Source organism: Zea mays, chromosome 4 (assembly GCF_902167145.1).
Source record: "Zea mays cultivar B73 chromosome 4, Zm-B73-REFERENCE-NAM-5.0, whole genome shotgun sequence".
Taxonomy (NCBI): domain Eukaryota; kingdom Viridiplantae; phylum Streptophyta; class Magnoliopsida; order Poales; family Poaceae; genus Zea; species Zea mays.
This window is the reverse complement of record NC_050099.1, coordinates 83,668,122-83,676,529: the sequence shown is the minus strand read 5'-3', so window position 1 is coordinate 83,676,529 and position 8,408 is coordinate 83,668,122. Positions and strand designations below refer to the sequence as shown.

The 8,408-nt window shown below is 40.7% G+C and overlaps 1 long non-coding RNA gene across 1 annotated transcript; it reads left to right on the top strand.

The window, feature by feature from the left end:
- The first annotated feature begins 348 nt into the window (after positions 1–348).
- Positions 349–3,155, top strand: LOC103653454 (uncharacterized). Its single transcript, XR_565496.4, has 7 exons — positions 349–513; positions 592–739; positions 883–1,100; positions 1,180–1,239; positions 1,677–1,833; positions 2,139–2,232; positions 2,832–3,155. It is a non-coding gene; the product is annotated as an uncharacterized lncRNA (long non-coding RNA).
- Positions 3,156–8,408: the final 5,253 nt, after the last annotated feature.

The following is an 8,408-nucleotide window of genomic DNA, read 5'->3' as shown; positions in this document are numbered from 1 at the left end:
GCCATTGCTTCGAGCACCAGACGCGTTTGAGCCGAGGGCTTCACTGGAGGAGCCGTGTTGCCCACCGCCGGAGATCGACGGCTTTGATACCAATTGTGACACCCGTGGCCGAACGGTGCGCCGCCGTCGACGTGAGTAGCCGCAGAGATCGCCGGTGAGAACCGGGAAGACGCAAGTAAGTGGCTGGATATGAGTTTCTGTATTATTTCTTTTCGTGACCTCCAAGTCTGTTGATTACAATCTTTTTAAAGACTTCACTCACACAGGCCCACTCCACCACCCTTTACAACCATACGGTCCAAACGGCCCACTACTACAGCACGACGCCTACTTGTCTTCACACACGCGCCATCGTGCTGACACGGAGGCAGTGGGCCAGCGTCGTTCCTTGCTTCCACATTTTTGCTCTCTTGGGATTTTTGGGGTTTCCAGAGGCACAAATTGTTTTCATTCCAGTGGGCCAACGATCGGAGGCGCCACCATCGCACAATCCACCGTCGTTGCCTGCTCCTGGTGTGTCCTCTCTCCTCTCCCTCTCTGTCTCAAATCTTTTACCCAAACCCTAACCTCGACTGCTATCTATTCTTGTAGGTAATACTCTCACAAGATCCGCTGCTACATCCATTTCTTCTTCTTCCACGTTGCTGGGAGGAGACGGGCGCAAAGGATTTGTGCGAGGGAGAAAGAAAGGGAAGGAAAGGGGATAGGACGGGAGGAGGAGCACGACTGCTTACCACGGGTAGATTTCTCTTGCTCTGTGTAGTGTGCTTTCTAATTTGTCTTATATATATAAATATCTGGAAATATATTATAATTAATTAATTTCCTTTGAATTTGAGTTGGCACTGGTTAAGATTCTCATCTTAAATTGATGTCATTTAGGTCGCAGAGGTAGCAAGGAAGCTTGGAATACTAGTCATCGCTGATGAAGTGTATGGAAACCTGGTGTTTGGGGACACCCCTTACGTCCCAATGGGTGTCTTTGGCCACATTGCCCTGTCTTGAGCATAGGATCACTATCGAAGAGATGGATAGTGCCTGGGTGGCGACTTGGTTGGGTAGTTGTATGTGATCCCATCAGGATTCTGCAAGAAACCAAGGTAAATCATTAACTTGTATCTTACGTCCTTATTTCAAGTAGTGTTGCTACGCTGTTTCACTAACTATCGACTTCTGCAGATCATTGCATCAATAACAAACTTCCTTAACGTTTCAACTGATCCGGCAACTTTTGTTCAGGTTAGTAGCTTGTACATTTTTCCCTGCACTGGTATCCATTCATTTCAAATTTTTTTCAACGTAGGAGACCTGCATATCTTTTATATAATTATTATAAGAGACCTCTGTTTCTAATAATTAAAAGTGCTTACACGCAAACATGCCATATATTCTTTTAATGATATATAATTGTCTCATCAATTCAAATGTGTTTAAAATAATGGTGATTTTGAGTCGTGCTACTTCATTTTGCCTTGTGATCTGTGGAAAGAAAAGTGCGATGCTATTTTAGACAACATGAGTTTTGTAAGTACGAGACCTGGAAATGGGAAATTGTCTCATCTGTAAACATGCTTTCAGGATCCCAGTTTCTAACTAGTATTCATTTTTATTTTCAGAAGCACTTGTCTTACATATTTTGTCTCATAACTAAGACTTACTGTGAAAATTTTGATTAGGGAGCACTTCCCCATATTCTTGGGAACACAAAGGAAGATTTTTTTCAGGAGGATCATTGGTCTGCTAGCAGAAACCTCAGAGATATGTTACAGAGAAATAAAGGACATCAAGTGCATCACCTGCCCTCACAAGCCAAAAGGTTCCATGTTTGTCATGGTAATCAATTTACTAAATTATATGTTGTTATAGTGGTTGAACAGGAAAAAAATAGTAATACAAATGAAACAGTTGAGCACTATGTTAGAACAATCAGCATCTGAAATGGTAATATAAATCTTTCAATTTACTACAATAGCTCTTGTCTATTTAGAAATTATTAAATTTTTCATCAAAAAGTAGTCATGTTATATAAACATTATCTCTCTATATATTATCTGTTACACACAACCACACTGAATGAAACATATAGATACTCTTAGAACTTGTTGGTCAGTTTTCTAACTTGGAGAAGTCACAAACAGGTGAAATTAAATTTGTATCTTTTGGAGGGGATTCATGACGATATTGATTTTTGCTGCAAGCTGGCAAAAGAAGAGTCTGTGATTTTGTGTCCAGGTGAGATGGATTTGATTTGTTGGAAAAAATCATATCTGACAAAAACTCATTTTGGCTCTAGCAGTTGTCTGTTTTGGGTTACAGGTATTCCAGGCCTAAACTGTATGTTTGCGCTCAGAAATGCTTTAAGAAAACAGTGAATTAATGCTGGAATACAATCATGAATCATCTTTTGTTCATATGAGAAAAATGTAATATAGGAGATTCACTAATATATAAATGAGGGGTGATTCTCCTTTATCAACAACTTATAAATGTTACTGACGAATAGACAGAGAGATATACTCCTTGGTAACTTGTGAGATTTTGGGAGTAGCTTTTACAACTAGGCTTAAGTGTCTAACTGTTTAGGATAGACATTTGGATATTTGTTACTCTGAGGCACTGGTTAAGATTCTCATCTTAAATTGATATCAGCATTTAATCATACATACATGTGTTACTCTGAGGCATTATTTGGCGTTTTTTATGGATATGGAGCATGAAAAACTAAATGCAAAGAATAGTACTTTTTACGTCTATGATTTATTTCACATCAAAAATGTATTTTTATTTGCAAATGTAGCAACAATATACTAATTTGATGTACTTTTTTCTAGGGTGTTCTCGACAAAGAAAGCTTGTACCTTAAAACAGGAGGATACAAGAAGCTGGAGTGGTTGTCTGAAGGCTTTTGAACTGCTTGAAGCATTAGTGTAGCTTTGGTGCTTTTGTGACTGATCAACTCTGGAGCAACTAGAGTGTAGTTGTGGGCTTTTGAACAATAGTTGGAGTGATATGAAACATTGTGATGCTTTTGTGAATATATAATTGTGGTGCTTTTGTGTTTATGTGATGGATTTATAACTGTGGTATACTGATTAATTATGTATATCTTTATGATTTGTGTATAAAAATCTGTGATTTGTGGTGCTTAATTAAATGTATATTATTATTAATAACAACTGTAAAAAGGACGACTTTCTGTTGGTTGCTAAATGTATAGTATGACGACTTACGGTTGGTTGCTAAATCTATAGTACAGCAACCCACGGTTGGTCGCTAAATATACAATATTAGCAACGGACGGTCGGTCGGTAAAAAGATGTTGGTCGCTAAAGCCTTTAGCGACGGCACTTATAGCGACCATCCTTATGGGTCGCTAAAAGTTTTTAGCGACCAACCATAGGTCGCTGAAGGCCGTTTTAGCAACCAACCGTAGGTCGCGGTAAGTCAACCGTCGTGTGGTACCGTGTGTCAAGCGTTTGAACGTACTAAGCACATGCCGAGAAATATGGTAAATCGGTAAGCCTAGTACCTGAGTGAACCTGCCCGCAGATTGCCCTCCTCACGGGACCTGAGACGTGGTCTCCCATTCCGGTTATGGTGGGTACAAGTGCAGTCACTGCACGACGGCAGTCGGGGTCAGTGAGGCATTGTACGCCAAGGCGGTGAGCCCCTTTCTGTTGCCAGGGAATCGATGGGGACGGTTGATGTGTGGGGACGGAGTGCCTCGCCACGTCGTGTGTTTTGGTTTACCTTGCAAGGTTTAAAAACTTGATTCGAATCGTCTGCTTCTCGCAGCTAATGAGACTGCTTGATCCATGCTGCTACATTGAGTAACAAGTGGAAATGAGTTGATGTGCAAAAGTTGTTGATTGCTAAATGTTTGATACCATGTATGATTAGATAGGTACACATTTAGTCTTAAGAGAGTCACACTAAAACTTGAAAAAGCTAAAATTTGATTTTTAGACTCAGCTAGTGCTTTTGGCAAGCAAACCCCTCAGCCAGACAACTGCATGTCTAGAGGTAGAGGAGTAGACTCCTCACACCGGGTAAGTCTAGCTGAGTATTAGTATACTCATCCTTGCTTGTGGCATAATTTTACAGGTTCTCTGGAGGACATGGTTGCTGTAGTGACTTAGCCGTCCATCTTGCCACCGGGTTGGATAGTCGAGTGGGACCCTGCCTCGGCTGAGGAGGAGCATGAGGAGTGATGGGACAGGCTTCCCCATCCCTTCATTTATTTATCGTTAGTTTTATTCCGCTGCATTCCGAACACTGATCACTACTTTTGCATAAACTCCGATGATGTTGTAATAAATTTAATACTCCTTAATGTTGGTTTTATGTTTTATTGTATTTGCTCTGTGCCTCACCATCGAGTGAGTACGTGGTACTTGATCCTGTTAGTGGCCTCGTTGGACTAGATCCGAGGGACTGACGTGTTATTCCTATTTAAGTGTGGTCTAGCCTCCAAGGTGGGACTTATGCACTTAAGTTGGAATAATTCGGGCGGTTCCGCCACACCATCCTCCTTTGGACTCGTGACTTCGGGGTATAAAACTGGGCACCGCCCTCCTCTCTCCTCTCATCTTCTTGCGCCACCGTGGGGAGAGAGTGGACATACGTTGTGGCTCCCGGTCTACGCTGTCTTGGGGCACCTGGGCTGTCGCGCGGGTGGTCCACATGGGTAGTCGTGCAACGGGATGGGGGTCGCCGGTACCGCGCTGCTGCGGCCCGCGCGTGCCATGGTGCTAGGCAGCCAAGGGAAGAAGAACAGCGTGGGGCTCTGTGGAATGATCTGGATGGTTGGCCAAATGCAGTGAACAAATCGAAGGGAGGGCTGGGGGATTGACCTTGAAGCCGCCACCTTTGGTGCTCGCGCCGCCATTGCCGTGTCCAGGGGAGGAAGACGACCTAGGGTGCGTCGGATCAGGAACGAAGGGTCATGATTGGATCGTGTGAAACACTTCGATCAATTAAATCTTGGTCGTAGATCCTTGATCTAAGGGCTAGTATGTCTTGCAAGCATGGGGAAGCTCGGTCGTCGATTGAAGATCTGATGATCAAGATTTCATACCGGTTCGAAGAGGTTATAATCTGATCTGGGCCGTCAAGATATGATCGGGTGGTTGTGGTTAGAGGATACCCCTTCGCCATGTTCATTTTACTAAAGAGATCTTGAACTTCTATGAAATGAACCCGCCATCCACACGCATTCAAAGATTATTACAAATCGGACCTTTTTCTTTCGGTTAGGCCCCTGTGCTAGTAAAAAATTTGACCCATAGTCCAGATAGTTACCAGGAGCGGGTATATGATTATAAAGAATGATTTTAAACATCAAAATAATTCCAAAAATGTTAGAAAAATCATATCTTACACATTTCATCTCTGTTTTAGTCTGTTCCAGTTGCGTTGGCTTCAAAATAAAATTATCTACACAATACCAACATTATTTTGGTCATATCATACATATTTTATAATTAGACATTTTATTTATCCTATGATTAGTAGATTTGTCTCACTAACCAAAGTTACTATGTCTATGATTATAATGGGACAAAAATATGTTTGCTAATCAAGTATGATTTGATCAAGTGTAAGTTAGTTATTTCTTTGGATTATCTTTCTCACATGATTTATATTACTTAAAATTGACCTAGAAAGTAGTTTTCCTGTCTAAACACTTAAATCTTCATAAAATCATAACTTTTATACCTTATCTCCGATTTGATCTATTCGAGTTGCGTTAGCTTCGTATAAATATTTACTACACAGTAACAACATTAATTATACCATGTCGCATACTTTTATAGTTAGATATTTATTTATCCTATGTCTACTAGATTAACTTTTCTAAACCAAAGCTAACCTATCCATAATTATAATTTGATTAAAATATGATCTCTAGTCAAGTTATAATTAAGAATTAAGGACAAGTTAATTATTCATAGAATATTCTCTCATATGGCATATAATAGACAATTTATACTATAATTTAATATTTAAACCACATAGATCTACCATAAATCCTAATTCTTTAACCATAACTCTGATTTTAGTGGTTCACGAATCCACGATCTCGTAGCTCCGCATAGATCATTATTATTCAGTTTGTATTTATGTTTGATGTGATGTTAATTTTGCATATGCCATGTTTGTTTGTATTGCAACGACTAGCAGCGAGGTTACGAGTCACCTGAAGAGCAAGTTGGTACCTGGAATCTCAAGTCCCAGGCAAGTTGTGCCCTTGATCACTTCTTTTTACCTAATCATGTTCTTATTAATCATAATGATTTGCATAGGTTAATTTTGATGGGACCCAATAGGTTATCCTAGTTTGACTATCTTTATACCTTGTTTACCACTGAATTCTTGGGTAGTACCTGCTATTGCTTTATGTGGTTTTGGGTATAGAGATACACATTATTCATGATTATACTTTTATTATCAGTTGTTATTTATTTTTCATGTTAAGATCATTATGTTAATTGGAACATGGAGCGACCACCCGGGAAAACAGTGCTACCACAAGGGTGGTATGGGTGACCTTGGCTGACTAATTAGGAAAGCTAGTGGAGGACTACCTTACCCGAAAGGGGCAAGGGTAGTAGGGGAGTGTCAGTGTAGGGAGGCCCTTGGGTTTATTTTGCTGCGATGGCGGCCAGGCGAGGGGTCCCTGCATTGGAGCTTCCTAGAAACTGTAGCTTGTTTTCTGAAGCTAGTGGAACTTTGTAAAGGCCCTGTAGTGGTACCCTGCCTCGCTTCCTTAGAAGAGGTGTATGGGGTCCGATCAACCCCATGGCAAATGGGTAACACGACTTGTGGGTAAAGATGCGCAACCTCTGCAGAGTGTAAAACTGGTATATCAACCATGCTCACGGTCATGAGCAGCTCGGACCCTCACATGATTAATTTATGGAACTAAATTCAATTTGTCATATGCATTGCATCGCAGGTGTTGTTATCACTTTTGTTCTACTACTTAATTGGGTTGGTATTTACTTATACTTAGTAACTGCTAATAAAATTTTGACCAACTTTAAAAGCAATGCTCAGCATCAACCATCCTCTTTGGTAAGCCTTACACTTCACGTGAGCTCCCACCTTTGGCAAGTTCATGCACATTATTCCCCACAACTTGTTGAGCGATGAACGTATGTGAGCTCACTCTTGCTCTCTCACATCCCCCATAGGTCAAGAACAGGTACCGCAGGATGAGGCGCATGGAGGATGCTATGACGAGTTCTTGAGAGGTCTAGGCCGTCGTCCCCCAGTCAACTATGGTGTTGCTGGATCTTTGTCTCCTTTCAATGTAATTATTTATTTATTTTGTACAGAACTCCTATTATATAATAAAGATGTGACATTCGTTTCTGTATCATGATTCATCATATGTGTGAGACTTGGTCCCAGCACACTTGGTGATTATTTCGCTCCCGGGTTTTGGACTCCTAAAACATGGGTGTGACAACAGCATTCCTAAATGGAGAGCTAGATGAGGAAATCTACATGGAGCAGCTAGCTGAGTTTGTAGCAAACGGTCAAGAAGGCATGGTGTGTAAGTTATTGAAATCTTTATATAGCCTAAAACAAGCACCTAAGCAATGGCATGAAAAGTTCGATAGAACTTTGACATATGTCGGCTTTGTTTTGAACGAAGGAGACAAATGTGTATATTATCGGTATGGTGGGAGCGAGGGAGTAATTTTATGCTAGTATGTTGATGACATTCTAATCTTTAGGACGAGTCTTGATGTGATTAAAGAGACAAAAGTATTTCTGTCTAATAATTTTGAAATGAAAGATTTGGGAGAAGCTGAGGTTATTCTTAACATTAAGCTACTGAGAGAAGGCAATGGTGGGATCACACTTGTGCAATTCCATTATATGGAAAAGGTTTTGAGTCGCTTTGGTTATAGTGAATGTGAACCTGCTCCAACACATTATGATCCTAGTAAGCTATTGAAGAAAAATCGAAGGATATCTAGGGATCAATTGAGATATTCTCAAATAATTGGTTCACTCATGTACTTAGCTAGCGCTACGAGGCTTGACATCTCATTTGCTGTGAGCAAACTTAGCCCGTTTGTTTCAAATCCGGGAGATAATAACTAGCATGCTCTTGAGAGAGTTCTGCGCTATCTAAAAGGTACTATGAGTTTAGGCATCCATTATACTGGGTACCCAACAGTACTGGAAGGTTATTGTGATACAAATTGGAAATCTGATGTTGATGATATATATGCCACAAGTAGATATGTGTTTGCACTTGGAGATGGCGCTATTTCATGGAAGTCTTGCTAGCAGACCATCTTAATGAGGTCGACTATGGAAGCAGAACTCACAGTATTAGATACCGCTTTAGTTGAGGCTGAGTGGCTTAATGAACTCCTTATGAATTTACC